At 52.8% G+C, this 17,636-nt stretch overlaps 1 pseudogene and 1 gene segment (V, D, J or C); one reads left to right on the forward strand and one right to left on the reverse strand.

The window, feature by feature from the left end:
* Nucleotides 1–17,636, forward strand: part of LOC116818425 (immunoglobulin heavy constant gamma 4-like) — a 320,687-nt gene that overhangs the window by 156,629 nt on the left and 146,422 nt on the right.
* LOC116824533 (immunoglobulin heavy constant mu-like) lies at nt 74–11,502 on the reverse strand (annotated as a pseudogene).

The raw sequence follows: 17,636 nt of genomic DNA on the forward strand, positions 1-17,636 counted from the left end.
ACAGTGAGTAGTGTTCTCATAGGTTAAATCCCACAAAACCATCGTCAAATGCAGCAACCAATTTTTTAATCCATTTTATTTTGGATCAAACACACAATTCCCATGTAAGTTGCACATTAAACAATAGAGCAAATGAGAGAAGCTTCTCCCTTGACTGAGTCCAGGTTGACCAGCCCTCAGGACACTACAGACCTGCAAACACACACACACACACACACACACACACACTAGGAAATCCAGTCCTTGTCAAGAGACGGGAGTGGAGGGTTGAGGGGAATGGGGCTGAGTTCAAGCTCCAGTGTGGGCTGTCCCTTGGGGACATCCGGGAAAGGACTCTGCCCTCCCTGCTCTGGCCTCTGCAGAGCTCAGACCCTTCAGTGGCCGTTGTCACACCCTCTGAGTTGCTGTGGAACATGGTCCCTCCAGGTGTCCGGAGACAGGGCAGGAGCCCGGGGGGGCTGACGATGGAGGGAGGGAATGAAGAGGATGAAGCAGTGCTGTTCACCTCCTAGGAGCCTGGAGCCGGGCACTCACCGCACCTGTGGGACACAGAGAGCAGAAGGGTTCAGCCGGTGCCGTTGGACCCGGCGTTGGGCTCACGGGTAGCATCCTACGCTGGGAGAGCAAGGTCAGAAGGGACCACTGGGACCATCTAGCCTGTCCTGCTGCATAGCCCGGGCCATGGACCTGGCCCAGTCATGCCTGCGTCCTGCCAGGGTCTCTGCGTTGAGCTGGAGCTCAACTTCCAGACAGAGACACCAGCCTTGTCAAACCGCCTCAGGGAACGGCCACTGCCCAGCGGGTGCCGCACACCAACTCCCTGGGGAGCCACGGCTGTCTAAGCCGATTCTGCTTCTGGTTCCAGGACCCGGCACCATGTCCCCACCGCAGAACAGGCTTCACAGGCTCCTATGGCCCTTTGTGCATTTGGGCCCCACTACGGATCCTTAGTGATCATAGCTGAGTCGTTAGTGACTGACGCTCAATGCTCCTTGAACATTTGTTCTGGCTTCTTAATTAGCGATCACTCCTTTTTGGTCATTGATCATTCATTGCTGATTATTGATAAGTGATTATTATCAGTCGAAAATTACTAGCAGCTTATTGTTGGTTGATGCTTGATCCTTGAGCCGGCTCCAGCTGTGCTCCTGCCTTGTTCCCGTCTAGCTCCAGCCCTGCTCCTGTCCTGGCCCCAGGCTTTCCGCTCTCCGGGTAACCTGGACCTAAATCTGGGCTCTGATTCCTGACTTTGGTTGGAGCCTCTGACAACCATAAAAATCACAGAGATGTAGGACACGGAGAGACCTTGAGGGGTCACCTAGTCCCGTCTCCTGGCGTGGGGCAGGACTAAGTAATAACTCGTCCATCCCTGACAGGTGTTTCTCTAACCTGTTCCTAAAAACCTCCAACAACGGAGGCTCCACAACCTCCCTGGCCAGTTTGTTCCAGTATTTACCCAGCCTGACAGTTAGGAAGTTTTTTCCAGTGTCCAAACTAAACTACCCTGGCTGCAGTCTAAGCCCATTCCTTCTTGCCCTGTCCTCACAGGATAACGAGTGCAATTTTCACCCTCCTTTTTGTCACAACCTTTTATATATTTCAGAAATGTTACCATCTCATTCCCCCGCCCTGGCCACCCCAGTCTTCTCTGTTCCACACTAAACAACCCCAGTTCTTTCAATATCCCCTCACACCTCATGTTTTCTAACCCTTAAATGATTTTAGGTGCTCTCCTATGGCCTGTCTCCAACTTTTCCACATCTTTCCTGGAACGTGGTGCCCACAACTGGACACAAGACTCCAGCTGAAGCCGTATCAGCGCGGAGCAGAGCAGAAGAATTACAGCTTGTGTCTTGCTCACAACACTCCTGCTAACACAGCCCAGAATTTGGTTTTTCCCTGACACTGTTACATTATTGACTCATGTTTAGCTAGTGATGCGCTATGAGCCCAGATCCCTTTCCGCAGTCAGTTCCCATTCTGCCTGTGGGCTACTGGTTCTTCGTTCCCAAGTGGTTACCTTGCATTTGTGCTCACTGAATTGCATCCCTGAATGCAGGTGACTGAGTAGTTCCCCAGGATGGCTGGTGGCTGGTGGCTGCATGCCGATGGGGTGGGATAGATCACTGAGCACTGGTTATTGCTAGAAGCAGTGAAGCGTGACCATGAAGGTAGCGGTTGCTGTTACCTTAAGCAGCGTGATGCCAGTGCTGTACAACAGGCTTAGCAGGAAGAAAGCAATGAAGGCAACAGGTGTCCAGAGACCACCAGATTCCTCCTCTCCTCCTTCAACATCGATGCCTTGGTCCTCCACTGGGCAGTGAGGAGCTGGGGATGAGATAAACGGGCCGGTTAGAGAGGCGTCTTCGTTAAGCCAAGGAGCTGAGTGGGCACAGCAGGAAGCTCCGGTCTGTGCGCTTGGCAGGAGCTCCTGCCCAGGGCCAAAGACACAGGGTTCCCTGCCAGGGGAGACCGGGCAGGCTGCAGGTGGAGACTCCCTCACAGGCTGCAATTCTCAGAGCAGCCTCAGGGATTTCAGCCCCCAACTTCCATTAAACTTCACACCCTTTGGCTCCTTTGCAAATCCCAGCCAGCAGCACAACATCCCCTCCCCAAGCATGCACTCCCCCTCCCTTGGCCAGCCAGGGAACTGGGCTGAGACCTGCCAGAGCAGAACTCAATGGGGCCAGACACACCCATCAAACAGCAGCATCTTCCAGTCAATACCAGCTTGAGCTGTGCTGGGACCAGTTCCTGGGCAGTAGTGGCACCATTTCTCCCACCACCAAAACACCCTATTTTGGGGACCTGGGGAATTTACCTACAGAGCTGTTCTGACACCTCCCCCAAAGGGAGTGTGGTCCAATGAACGGACCACTAGGATGAGACTCAGGACTCCCATGGGTCTATTCCCAGCTCTGTCATTGACATTGTGGGACCTCAGGCAATTCACCTCCTCTCTCTCTGCCTCTGTTTCTCTTCACACCCTTTCTCTGTTTGAACATTAAGCTCTTCTGGGCAGAGACTGTCTATTACTCTATGTGTGTGCAGCTCCTAGCGCACTGGGGTCCCAAACTCAGTGGAGCCCTCTACACACGACTGTAATACACCTAAGAACGGGGCCATCTGATGGGAACAACTTTTAAGCCTCTACTCGCTTAGACTCCATTTCAACCCATGCTCCGAGAAGGGGAAGTGGCATGGGCCGAGGGACTTACTGGCTGCAGCTTCCAGCAGCTCCCATTGGCCCGGAGCAGCGATCCGTGCCCGGTGGGAGCCACAATGGTCCAGACCTGTGGACGGGGTAAGTAAACACACCGGCCTGGCCCACCAGGAACTTTCCCTACACGAGCAGCAACCCCTGTTTGAGAAACCCTGGACTATAACCTGATAAACTGGTTCAAGGGACTCTTTGCAAATCTGAAGCTAACCACCTCTGCTATGAAAGCGACCTAAGAACTCGATTCCTACCTTTATGTAGGTGTCTTTTAACCAGTACTCACTCTCTCACTCTTTTCTTTTTTAATAAATTATAGTTTACTTCATAAGAATTGACTATTTGGGTAATATCTGAAATACTCATTGACCTGGTGGGTAATGTCTCCGATCCTTAGGGACTGACAGAACTTTTATATGATGAACAAGATTTTCAGTAATCCTCATCCTGGCTGGGTGAGAGCTCAAGGCTGGGTTGCTTTAAGGGAGCTGTATTTCTGGGTAGCCAGTAAGGTATTAGGTAGAGTGCCACAAGTACTCCTGATCTTTCAGTAAGGTATTGCGGAAGCTGTTTTGTTTCTAGTTTGGTGAATCTATCAGAATAACCACCAGTTTGGGGGATTGGCTGCCCCATTCTTTGCAATTTGCCCTAATTGTGTGATCTCAGCATGGCCCCCCAGGCATCCCACTCACTCTCCGTGGACGTACGTATACATGTCATTGAAGCCAACTCTTGAATGTCTCTTTCATAAGCTCAGCTGATTCAGCTCCTTCCATCTCTCACTGGAAGGTATTTTCTCCAGCCCTCTAATCATTTTTCTAGCTCTCTTTTGCACCCTCTCCAATTTTTCAACCTTCTTTTTGAATATTGGACAAGAGAATGGCCACAGTGCATGGGACCAATTCGCCAGCTACCCCAGTATCCTGTCTTCCAACAGTGGCAGATACCAGATGCATCAGATGGAATGGCCAGAATGGGACAATCATCAAATGATTAATCCACTGTCATACAGTCCCAGCATCTGACCATAAGAGGCTTAGGGACACCAAGAACATAAGGTTGCATCAATGACCAACTTGGCTAATAGTCATTGATGGACCTATTCTCCATGAATTTATCAAATTCTTTTCCGAACCCAGTCATGCTTTTGGACTTCACAACATCCTTAGTCAACAAGTTCCACAGGTTGTCTCTGTTGTGTGATTGCTGTAAACCTGTGGCCATTTAATTTCATTGGGTGAACCATGGTTCTTGTGTTATGTGAAGGAGTAAATAACACTTCCTTTTGTCACACGAGTCATGAGTGTATTGACCTCTGTAAAATCCCCGCAGTTGTCTCCCTAGATGAACAGTCCCAGCCGTTTTAATCTCTCCTCATACGGAAGCTGTTCTGTAACCCTGATGATTTCTGTTGCCCTTCTCTGTACCTTCTCTATTTCTGTTTTATCTCTTTGGCAATGGGGCGACCAGAACTGTGCGCAGCAGTCAAGGTGTGGGCGTGCCGTAGATTTACACAGAGGCAATGTGGTATTTGCTGTCTCTTTTTCTGTCCCTATCCTAATGATTCCCAACATGTTGTTACCGCTTCTGACCATTGCTGCACGTTCACCCCAGAACCGGAAGCTGTATTCCAGTGTCAGTCTCTCCAGTACTCATAAGTGAAATCACTGTCCCTGGTCACCACCACCCCCGTTCACACATAAAGGGACAATGGGGACGGAGTTCATGGAAATGAAGGATCCTAACTCAGTCTCACCCTGATGCCTAGCTCCCTGCAGACAAGGGCAGCCCAGAGAGGAGGGGCTAGTGGGGCAATTTGCACCCTCGAGAATATAATATTCTATAACATTGCAACTTTTTTTAATGGAAGGGGCCCCCGAAATTGCTTCGTCCCAGGCCCCCTGAATCCTCTGGGCGGCCCTGCTTCAGACATAACATCAGATACCTGGGGGCTCTGCCTCTGCACCTTCTGTGGTCAGGTGAGCACACATCTGCTAGTGGTTCTGACACCATAGCAGCCAAGGCTACATTGCTAGACAGATGCAATGGTTAAGACGCAAGTCTTGGAGATGGGAAATCAGGGCTCTATTCCTACCACTCCCACTGACCTACAGTGTGACCAGGGACAAGCCACTTGGGCTGGGGTCTTTAAAGGACTCTTAGGCAGTTATTTGCCACTGAAATAAACTCATAATTCCAGGGGAAGTTGGGCATCTCACCCCTCTCAGCATCCCGGATATAAGCCTTTTGTGTCAAAATATCCCCTCCCAGCCTCTCTGTGCTGAGACTGTGAGTGCCTTGCATCAAGGCTATTTGCTGTGTGTGTGGTCATGCAGCGCCCATAACAACGGGGCCCTGACCTTGGTCAGGACATCCAGGAGCTGCTGTATCATGAACAATAGCAAGTCACTGCTGTGGGATGGATAGCTAGACTCATGACACTGCATGAGGATGGATGGACGCAGAGAGGGTGGATGGATGTTGTAGAAGCTAAGATACACAGATGATACTGCAGATGTTGGACGGATGGACAGGATTGCAAAAGGGAGAACAGAAAAACTCAGATATTGCCAACAGAAATATAGATAAACAGACATAGTGCAGAGAGAGAGATTTGCAAGTGGGCAGGAAAATGGACAGCTAGTAAAGAGGGGGAAACAGACAAAGGTGCAGCAAAGGATAGAATGAATGGATAGATCCTGCAGAAGGAAGTTTTGATGAATAGATCTAGCGAATGCATAAGAAAAGGAGAGTGGATGGACAGTTAGAGAGACTTCAGAAAGAAGGGAGGTGAATGGATATAGATGACGCAGGAGAGAGGCTGGGCTGGGGGATAAGACATAGAGATGGTCCCTGCTTGAAGAAGACATCCCATTGAACACAAGCTCCAGCATGGTGCATTTTATTTGGGCATATTCCACACACAGCCACGCTCCTACACCAGAGCTACCACAGCTTTACGCACAGGCTCAGAGGAATCCCAGACCCCACGAGGCTCCGTGGCCATCTCAGATACGCCGTGAGGAGCCCGCGGGGCTCTGCTCCTCAGTAGCAAGTGACGTTGGTGTCAGACAGGATCACAGAGACGTTGACGGCGGTGGGTTTACCAGAGGATTTGTCCACACTCCGGTGGATGAAGGTCATGGACAGACCCTTGTGCCCCACCACGCAGGTGTAGGTGTTCCCCAACTCCCATTCAGACGCCAAGACATTGAGCTTGCTGTAGATGAAGTAGCGCTCCTCCTTCCCAGCCTCCTGCATGGGGCCGATGTTGATGTAGGCTTCCTGGGGCACGGGCCGGTCCTGCTGGGTCCATGTCACCAAGATGTGTCTGGGTTGGAACCCGGAGGCCAGGCAGGTGATGTGGGTTGGTTCCTGGAGAGCCAGTTCCTCAGTGTGAGGAGGGGAGACATAGACAGAAGGGGCTCGGAGAGACACCTCTGCCACAAGGAAACACCAAAGGGTTAATGGTGAGGGATGAGAACCAGGAGTCCTGGCTGCCAACCCTGACGCAAACCCCCTGCTATAACCCATTAGACCCCCCACCCACCCATACACACTCTGCCCCCAGAGTTGGAAAAAGAACCCAGGATTCCTGACTCTCCATCCCCTTCTCTCTCATTAATTTGCACATTTCATCCCACCCACAAATGTGTAACACGCAGCCTCACTCACCTGAAACCAGATAAGAGCTGGCGCCCACTAGAGACAAAAGGGTCCATGTCCCATTCCCTACACCCTGAGCCAGACAGATTGGAGCTGGCGCCCCCTACAGGGGAAAGGCTGAGTTCTGACCGTGAACCTTGCGGATGGTCTTGACAATGGCCGACGGGAAGTCTTGGTGCTTCACGGTGCAGGTGAACTCCTCCCCCGCCTGCCACTCCTCCACGCACACCCGCAGGATGCTGGTTGCATTGCAGGTGCCATCTTCCTGCAGCACCGGATCCCTGGAGACCACGACCAACGGGCCCCAGCTACCCCGGTTCCAGGAGACCTCCAGGCTGTGGGGGGTCTCCATGCCGCTCACCAAACAACTGATGGTGGCGTTCTGCGCTATGTAGAGGTCATCCAGCGAAGGGGGGAGGAGAGACACCTCCAGAGGGTGTCGATTACAGTGGCTGACATCTGGTGGGGGCAGGAGGCAGCCTTGAGGGCTGGAATAAGCAAATATTTCAACAGGCACCAGGTGGTAACTGAGTGCCTCTCTGTCAGGGGTGCAAAGCCCAGGGGCTGTTTGGGAAAGGGGCCGAGGATAATTGAGATGGGAAATAGGGCACTGGCCTCCCCGATGGAAGAGGCAGGATCCTCATCTCATGGGGCATCAGGAAGAATGGCTGAGGTTTTCCAACACACCCCGGGATTGGGATTGGGATTCCTGGATCCCATTATGCTTATTTGGGTCTCTGGGTCCCATGAGCAGATCTGAAGATCTCTGGCTTCCATGGGAGAAAGACCCATTGTGGAAATCACGGCAGGGGACAGACCTGCCATGTTTGCTCAACTCAGGGTCCTTCCAGCCTCAAATTCATGAGCCCAACGAAGTTGACAGAGATGACAGCTGGGACACAGAGAGGAAAAATGACCTGTCCATGGTAATTCCAGACTCCTTTCCCCCATGCTCTAACCACTAGCCCCTACATCCCTCCCGGAGCTGGGGGTAGAACCCAGGAGTCCTGGCTCCCAGCCCCCTGCTGGCACTACTAGATCCTGCATCCAGAGCTCAGGATACAACTCACATCCCCTAAACCCCTCCCCCCTACACAGGCAGAAGGTGCTCTTTATATTTCACCCCAGTGATATTCTGGTTGCTGGTCTCCCAGAGTCCCTCAGGGTTGCAACCACAACTCTCACTGCAAGCTGATGTGGGAGTGGAGAGCGTGAATCCCTTTGGAAACCCCACCCCAGCACTGAAGCCTGAACTGGTGCTAGCTCCCTCACTAGCCCCTGGGAGTAATGAGGGCCCTGACCGTATCGGGATGAACAACCCTCTGGTCGCCCTTTGGAAGCTTCAACTCACAATTCTGTGGCTTCACCTTCACCTTCAAGGTTTCATTCAGCGTCATGTGCCACACCAGGCACAAATATTGGGGACCTGCTTCTCCTTCTCCCTTGGGCCTGGGGGGGGACTCTCAAGATGCTCTGAGTGGAGTAGCCCTCACCACATCTGACAGTGGGGTCACTGCTGTAGTGGGAGGCAGGGACTATGGAGCCGATGTGCTCCCAGTAGAGGATGACGTCTGCTTGGAAGAATCCAGTGACATCACAGAGGAACGTGTGGGAATCTCTCTTCCCTGGAGTTTCCTCTGGGTCCGGGAAGGAGACAGTGGCTGAGACAGTAGGTGCATGGACAGGATAGGCTGGAAGGGACAGAGATGTGAGATGAAGCTAATTTCTCTCCCAGGGATGGAATATGTCTCCTCTCAGTCCCTTGGTCAAACATGTAAGGGGTGGCCAACCTTGGCCATATTTAATATGGTATTTGCTGTTTTTCCTTAAATCACAGCTCATGCGATGACCAGGGAATCTCAGCTTTCATTTAAGGTCTATCCCCACTGGCTGCAAAGAAAAGTTTGAAAACCTGATCCCCACTCACTCCCTTGGCTTCCTGACTCACAAACCAGAAAGCAAATAAAAGCAGCTCAACATTTATTAAAATCTCTGGATTTCTTGCAGTTTTTTCACAACTTTGTGATTTGAAAAATTGAAAAGGCCTCATAGAAGAGCCTCAGTGATGGTTCAACAGCTGTAAATGAGAGATTTAAGGAGCTATATTGGTTCAGTTCAGGACAAACTGAAGACGTGACTTGACTAGTGTATGAACACCTTCCCGGGCAGAAAACGTCAGGTACTGAAACAGGGTTTCTCAAACAGTCGTCGCCGCTTGTGTAGGGAAAGCCCCTGGCAGGCTGGACCGATGTGTTTACCTGCCCCATCTGCAGGTCCTGCCAATCACGGCTCTCATTGGCCGTGGATCGCTGCTCTGGGCCAATGGGAGCTGCTGGAAGCAGCGTGGGCCAAGGGACTTACTGGCAGCCTCTTCCAGCAGCTCCCATTGGCCTGGAACAGTGATCCATGGCCAGTGAGAGCCGTGATCGGCCGGACCTGCGGATGAGGCAGATAAACACATGGGCCCGGTCCGCCAGGGGCTTTCCTTACACAAGCGGCGACCCCTCTTTGAGAAACCCTGGACTAAAAAGTTCTTTAATCTAGCAGAAAAGGCAGAACAAGAACCAATGATCGGAAACTGAAACCAGACACATTCAAATTCGTTGTAAGGCAACAATATTAGAAGAAAACCATTAGATCAAACTATCAAGGGAAGTGGTGGATTCTCCATCTCCTGGGGGGTTCCAATCCACACGGGATGTGTCTGTAGATGAACCGTTAGTCAAAGACGTGTTACTGGGCTCAACGAAGGGGTAAATGAGTGAAATACTCTGGCCAGGGAAACGTGAGGTCTGACTAGATGTCCTGATGATCCCTTCTGGCCTCAGACTCAATGAATCTACCTTTTATAGACCATCTTAACCCTCCTTTATATCTTCTGTCCCTCATCACCTCTTGTGAGGGCCCCGGCTGAATCACCACTTTGAAAGACCCAGGAAATAACCACCAGATCCTCCTCTATTTCCTCACCACCTACTGGAGTCCAGTGAATTGCAAAGCCTTCTTTTTCTATGGCAGAAGCTGTTCTGAGAACATGCACCCTTACTATAATTGTGGTGGTGTCTACCGGCCCAGTCCGAGACCGCAACCCCCTGCTGAGAGCTGACGAAGGGACGTGAAAAAGATCCCCTGTTCCAGAAACAGACACCAACTGAGAGAAACAAATGAGCCTTATCCCCACTTTGCAGGCTCAGGCACAGAGCGAGAGTAAAGTGACTTTGGCTGAGTTTCGCACAGGGAGTTGGGACTTAAACGCAGATGTACTCACTTGTGTCCATGAGTGGCATATCCTGAGTGACTTCTCCAAAACAAGTGAGTGTCACTTTGCAAGTGAACTTGGTCCTGCTCTTCCATTACTCCAAGCTTATTTCGTGGGTGCTGGTGATGCTCTGGATCCCATTGCTTTGTTCCAGGTTTCCCATCTCCATATCAGAGCTGGCTTTCCCATCACTTCCCAAGCCACCTGAACATCTACCAAGCTATAACCCAGCACCCGGCACGTCACACGGGCTGTCTCCCCAGTCAGGTCATCGTAAGACAGCTCGCTGACAGAGACGGATGGAGACTGAGTTACTGAGGCAGGCTGAGAAATACAAAGGGCTTGTTTCAATAGGGAAAGAAGGGCAGAAGACTCCATGAATTCCCTGTGCCATGAAGGATACTACAGTGATGGGTGTTACAGAATCATAGAATAGCAGAGACCTCAGGAGGTCCCATAGCACTTTCTGTCTCTCCAGCTACACTTTCCTGTGCAAGATCTCCAGCTCTTTATTACTAATTATTCACGTATACACGTCCCCTTTCTCCATCCATCCATCAGACCTGTCTTTCTACCCATCCCTCATATCCATCTTCCCTTCCAGTCATTCCTCCTTCTAGCCACAGTATCTAGCTCTCTATCCATCCAACCTCCATATCTATCACTGCATCCATCCATCCCGTTCCCCATCCACTTCTAGTATCCATCTCTCGATTGTATTTCTATGTCACCCTGGGATCTGGGCACAGTCCTGCTTACCCTTAGACGAGGCTGGTTTCCAGGTAACCCTTCATCCCACCCCACCGTGCACAGCCACAGATACTCACCCAAGCACTCGCTGGTGTTGTGCATGGAGTAATCCGCTCCCTCACTGGTAGGTCACTGAACAGGTGTAGATGTCCCCCTGCTCCCAGCTCTTCCTGGTGATGTTCACTCGGCTCTGGTCCACGTAGGTGCCGTCTGTGCCCTTCCCAATGGAGAAGTGCATGGTGGGAAGTCCTCTTCTCGCCCTTCACCAGCCTTCCACCATTGGCTGAATCTCAGGAGAGGGCAAACCACCTCCAGGTGCTTCTCCATGGTGTTGCGCTCACAGGAGGGGCCAGGAGGTGAACCTCAGGAGTAATAGAGCCTCACATACTGGCAGCGGAAGAGAAAAATGATACCAGCTCAGATCCATGAATCAATTGCATTTGTACACCACTGAGCACAACGTGCTCAAGTCCAGATGACAACAGAGAGAGGAAGTTTTACCTTTCCCTCCTTCCTTCCCTCCCGGCACCTTTTCCTATCTCTCTAGCACTCTGTCTTTGTCATCTCTCCAGCTATCCGCCTTGTTTCCATCCATACTCTGTACCTCCATTTGTCCACCCACCTAGCCCATGCTCCGTACCATCCTTCCTCTCTCTTTCCTCCTCTCTGTCCATCCATACATCCATCCCTTTTCTTCTCTATTCCTCCTTCCATGGACTCTATCATTCTATCTCCCCACTCCCTCCGACACTCTAGTGCACCCTTCTGCCTCAGTCCTTTCGCATTCTCTGGCACCCCAACATAGCTCACCATTCGTGATCTCCACATCTATCTTTTACGGGATGGGGTGTGCTCCACACTGCATGGGGTAGGAGTTGTGCGCCAGGTCCCAGGCAGGGACGGTGGCTGGCTGATGAGGGTGAAGGCCCGCCACTGCTCTGTGCCGTGGCTGGAAGTCTTGATCCCGTTGGTCACTCTGCCGGAATTCCACTTGATGTCCACGGGCTCCGGGAAAATAGCCCGGTCACTAGGCAGGCTACAGTCACCTCACAAGTGGGGCTCTCCGGCGACATTGTCACAACAGGGGAACAAAGGGAACACAGAGGGGCTTGTGGGAGCTCTGTCTGAGAGAAAGGCAAGTGAGGATGTCTCGAACTGAGAATCCTAAACCCAAAAATTGATGGGACTCCAACCTCAGAAGGGGTTCTACAGAGCTTGGCATAAAACCCAGGAGTCCTGGCTGTCAGCCCACTCACCTCTCCACTCCACCACAACCCTGCTCCTTCCCAGAGTCACAGATAGACCCCAGGAGCCCTGATTCCCAACCCCTAAACACACAAACCCACTAGATCTCTCAGTCCGTTAAGAGCTTGTGATGCATACAGAGAGATTGCTGCAGGAAACATTTGAATAGCTATCATCTTCACTATCCTTCCCTTTCCAGGATCAGTCTATCCCAGACTCACGTTAGACGGGGGCAGGGCTGGGAGCCAGAACTCCTGGGTTCTGTTCCCTGGCTCCAGGACAGCAGTAAAGTTTGGTTCTTCAGCACACTGCACCCTATGGCAGGTTCACCCCCACCCCCTAGAGACTTCATCTTTCAGAAGTCTGCAGACTCCGTGACCAAATCTCTGGTGAGATGCAGCAAACGACCAATAGGGCCAAAAGGGGAAGTTGAGACAAGTGACAAGTTGTTTTTTCACCCCAGTGTTTGCCCCCATCCAATCCAATTTCACATCTTCTCGCCAGCTTCAACACTGAAGCTTCCTGCGTGGGAGTCACTGAGCGATATAACCTATAATTATCTTTGGTGACCATTTGAGGAAGAAGAGGATGTCCAACAGGCAAAGAAACCTCAGATGAACAATCCAACGACACAGACCTCAGTGGGATGCAGGACACAACTCCCCGGTTTACAGTTGCGGCTGCAACCCACCAGGGCTGAGAATTGGTGAGTAAATTAGAGGGAAGTGGCTACTATTGGGGTGAGTACAGGGTTTTTTAACTCCTCAGAATGAACCCTTTAGAGAGGAAACTTTATAGAGAGAGGAGCAGGACTCTGGGTTCTCTCCCCACTCTGGCAGGGAGTGGGGTCTGGTGTTGGGGGAGGGGCTGGAAGCCAGGACTCTGGGTTCTCTCCCCGGTCTGGGAGGGAGTGGGTTCTGTGGTTAGAGCAGGGTGTGGGGCTGGAAGCCAGGACTCCTGTTCTTCCCCTCAGCTCTGGGAGGGGAGCTGGGGCAAGTGGGTCAGAGCAGAGGGCTGGGAGCCAGGACTCCTGCGTTCTCTCCTCAGCTGGGAGGGCAGTGGGTCTAGTGGTTAGAGCTGAGGGGCAGGTGGGTAACACAGGCCAGGCTGTGCCCTTCCCCCAGGCAGAGATGGGGGAACAGAGTTGCTTTTCTCACACTCCACCTATAAGCTGTGATAACAGCTTTGAAAGGGGTCGAGCTGGGCTAGCAGGGGCTGCACATCAGGATGAGGGACACCGGCAGGGCTGCAGGGAGAGCCAGGGCGGCTAGCAGAGGGCTGCGGGTTGGGAGTGAGGGGCACTGGAGGTGGAGAGGGCAGGGCTGGGCTAGCAGGGGATGTAGGTCGAGAGTGAGGGCGCAACAGAGCTGGGTAGGGCAGGGCTGGGCTAGCAGAGGTCTGCGGGTCGGGTGAGGGGGCATCGGCCAGCTGGGGTGGGGGCAGGGATTGGTAGAATGGATTGCAAGTCGGAGTGAAGGGGCACCGGTAGGCGGAGAGGGCCAGGGCTGGGCTAGCAGGGGCTGAGGGCGGGAGTGAGGGGCACTGCAGAGCTCGGGAGGCAGGCTGGCTAGCAGGTGCCGGCAGATCGGGAGTGAGGGGCACGGCAGGGCGAGGGGGACAGCGCTGGGCTAGGAGGTTACTATGGGTTGGGAGTGAGGGCACCAGCAGGGTGGGTGGGGCAGGGCTGGGCTAGCAGGGGCTGCAAGATCGGGAGTGAAGGAGCACCGAGAGGGGCTACGGTGGGGGCAGGGCAGAGCTAGCATGGATGCGATCGGGAGTGAGGGGCACTCAGGCAGGGCTAAGGGGGCAGGGCTGGGCTAGCAGGGGGCTGCAGGTCGGGATGAGGGCACCGGCAGTAGTGGTCCGGGGGGCAGGGTGGGCTAGCAGGGCTGCAGTCGGAGGAGGGGCACCGGCAGGGCTGGCGCCGGAGGGCTAGCTAGCAGGTGCTGGAGCGGGCGTGAGGGGCACCAGCAGGGCGGGCTAGCAGGTGGCTCGTCAGGAGTGAGGGGCACCGGCAGAGCTGGTCGAGGCAGGGGATGGCTAGCAGGGGCTTGCAAGGTCGGAAGTAGTCGGCACCGCAGGGTGGCGCCGGGGCTGAGCTAGCAGTGCTGCGGGTGGGAGTGAGGAGCACCACAGGGGTTCGGCTAGCAGGGGATGCAGGTCAGGAGTGAGGTGTCAACCAAAGGTTGGGAGCGGCCAGGGGCTGGCTAGCAGGGGGCTAATGTTTGGAGGGAGGAAGGGAGGTGCACCAGAAAACCACGTAGGGGAGCCAGGGCTGAAGGTATCAGGGGAGGCTGCAGGTTGCGAGTGAGGGCTCCAGCACGGTTTTAGATAACAGGCTGGCAGGCTGGGCTGGCAGGGGCTGCGGTTTGGGAGTGGGGGGCACTGGCAGAGCTGGGTGGGGGAGGCCAGGGCTGGGCTAGCAGGGGCTGCACATCGGTAATGGGGGAACCAGCAGAGTAGGGGGCGGAACCTCAGGGTTTGGCTAGCAGGGGTTGTGGGTCAAGACTGAGGGATATTAGCAGATGTGGGGTGCTCAGAGTTGGGGGGCTGCAACTAGACATTCGGGGGAACAGCTGAATTCTTTTAAGGGGATTTTATTGTCTCCTATCTTTAGCCCAGTAACAAATGTTTGCAAACAAAATATTTCTAAACTGAGGCACAAATTTCCCCTTTGGCATGTCCTTGTCAGAGGTAACCCCCTGAACTCACCCAGTGCAGGAACGCGTCTCTCTCAGCCGGCGCTGCCTCCCTCCACCAGCTCTGTGCTCATGCTCCATGCTGAGAGCTGGGCGGGGGGATTCCCAGCACAGCTAGATGTGAGCTCAGCTGCTTGGGGCTGGACGGAACTGGCCGCTCAGAGGCGACAGCTCAGGGATCCGCTTCCTAACTTGGCCTTTGAGTTGAGCTGGCTCCGTTTTTGCGGCGCACTCAGCTGGAGACGCGTTGGGCTTCCTTTCCGGGGGACGAGCTCTGACGTCTCCAGCTAAAGCCCACTGGAGATGCAGACCCCGGTAAGTGCTCCCCAAAGCACCTCAGCTTTGGGCACCTAGAAAGTGACGCAGCTGGAATTCTTGAGAGATTTCTCCTGCACAGTTTGAGAAAGTATCCAGAAAATATTCATCCCAATTGGTTAGAATCTGAGTGGTTTCTTGAGTGGGAACCTGGCTAGGAAGGTCATGAGCTAGGGGTGGTGATAAACAGTCGACAAATGAGTTTGGGGAAGGGAAGGTTTTTTACCCAAACCCCAGAACTATGACCATAAACCAAACCTTAAACCCAACTACTTAGACCCCCAACTCTGTCCTAACTCCCTAACCATGACCCTAACCCCAGCATCCTAACCCTCAACAGATGCACCCATTCCTTCACCCCAACACCCTAATCCTCCCCCTTTCCCTAGAGTCCCATCCTCATCCTTAACCCCGGCTCTCTAACCCCTACTCCCTAACTCTGACTGCCAACTCTGACCCTCTCTTCAAACCCAACCTCTAACCCCTAACCCTAACGTCCCAACCTTATCCCCCAAACCCTGACCTTAGATTGCTCAGGCTGCAATGGCCCTGGGATCAGTAGAGTCCTCATTGTTATTTCTCTGTAAAGTTCCTGGTACAGTGAGACCTGGTCCTAGATTGGGTTTTCAAGACCACTGTGATACAAATACTAACAACCAATTATACCCCTAACCATAACCTCAGCTCTAACCCGAACCTCCCCACGTTGATCCTCTGAGCATAACAGTTTTGGTGTCTCCAGTCTGGTATCAAGCATCCCAACACAAGAACTATCAGACCTTGCAAATTAATCCCTTCGGTGAGGACCCAAGAGTCTCAGGAACTCCTCTGAGAAATGGCATCAGACCCGGTAGGAATCTGATGGCTGAAAGCCTAGAAATCGAATCACAACATGCCAAATATTGAACGTGAGGGTGGAAGGGTATTTGACCCAAACCATTAAACCATCGCCCTTAATTCCATCTCTGCAACCTATAGCCCTTACCCCCAGCACCTAACCTAACCGCTAACCCTTAATCCTCCTCCCCGTGTATAATTATAACCCCAACTCTAACCCAAAGGGCCCATACGTCCCAGGTTCAATTGGACTGTCCCAGTCTTTCCGAGGTTATCTAACCACGTGCGTTTGAGCCATAGAAATGCTTACGAGCCAGCAGTGGCCAATGATGTTACCACCTAGAAGTCTAATGAGAATATAACATTTAATATTCGTACTCAAGCTAAAATCGCTAGTACAACAGGGTCTGTTTAGTGCCAAGTGACCAGCGGGCCCTGATCCTGCTCAGTCTGTGACACAACCTGGAAGACGGGGGGCAGCCTATCTCAGGTGCCCACTTACACACAGACATTAGTAAGACCTTGCAACTGTCAACAGTCGCACCCCAAACTGTGCTGTGTGAATGGAGCAGAGTGGGGCTCACTAGGGGACGCTCTCCCCCGGCATTGAGTGCTGGCCCCAGTGCCAAGCTAGGGCCTATGCTGCACGGAGCGGGGCAGGGCTCAGTGGAGCTGTGTCTCATGGCCTCGCTCTCTCTCTCCTTTGCAGCTAGCAACACGGCCCCATCTGTCTTCCCCCTGACCTCCTGCACCGGTGAAGTCACCACCTCCCAGGTCACCTTCGGCTGCCTGGCCAAAGGCTACTTCCCCGAGCCGGTCACCGTGACATGGAGCCCCAAAGTCGGCTCCTCAGGCGTGAGGACCTATCCCTCCGTGCTGCAACCTTCCAGCGGCCTCTACTCGCTCAGCAGCCAGGTCACCGTCACGGCCACCAGCTGGGAGTCTAACACCTATCGATGCACCGTACAGCACCGGCCCACGAGCAAAGAAGAGATATCACCGCCGCCCATCAAAGATGGAGCCTTGAGACTCGAACTTCTTCCTCTACAGCAAGCTGAAAAGCACACCGGCCACTGGGAACACAGGGACACTAACCGCATGTCCATGAACCCCCATGAAGTCACACCAACGCAGCATCAGCAAGAGTCTCGGTAAATGAAGAATCTCTACCAGCCCATGCAGCACATCCAACAAGCTCCTGTAAAATAATCTGTGCCTCGTGACAACAATGAATAAATGGACACTATCCTGAGCTCACAGCCCAGTTCGTGCTTCTTGTGTACTGGGGTGAAACTGCGCGCCCAAAGTGACAAGTCCAGTTGCAGTTGAGACACGAGAGCTATAAGAGGATCATTCCATATCTTATGTTGGATACATATATACCATTGAGGATTGAAAACATGGTTGATTCTATAAAGGAAATATATAGCTGGCCACGGAAGAAGTATGATAGATGGTTCCTTCACGGAAGGAGGGATGAGATATGTGGTCCATGCACGGAAGAAGAGAAGACATGCCAGTAACATACACACCATGGAACATGATGGAAGGCTGCACAGAACTGATCCAGTTGAAGCACTGTCAGAGAGATATAAATGATACATACTTCAGATGCGCTACAATAACTGAATATCACGCAAGGAGAATA

This window comes from Chelonoidis abingdonii, chromosome 14, assembly GCF_003597395.2.
Source record: "Chelonoidis abingdonii isolate Lonesome George chromosome 14, CheloAbing_2.0, whole genome shotgun sequence".
Taxonomy (NCBI): Eukaryota; Metazoa; Chordata; order Testudines; family Testudinidae; genus Chelonoidis; species Chelonoidis abingdonii.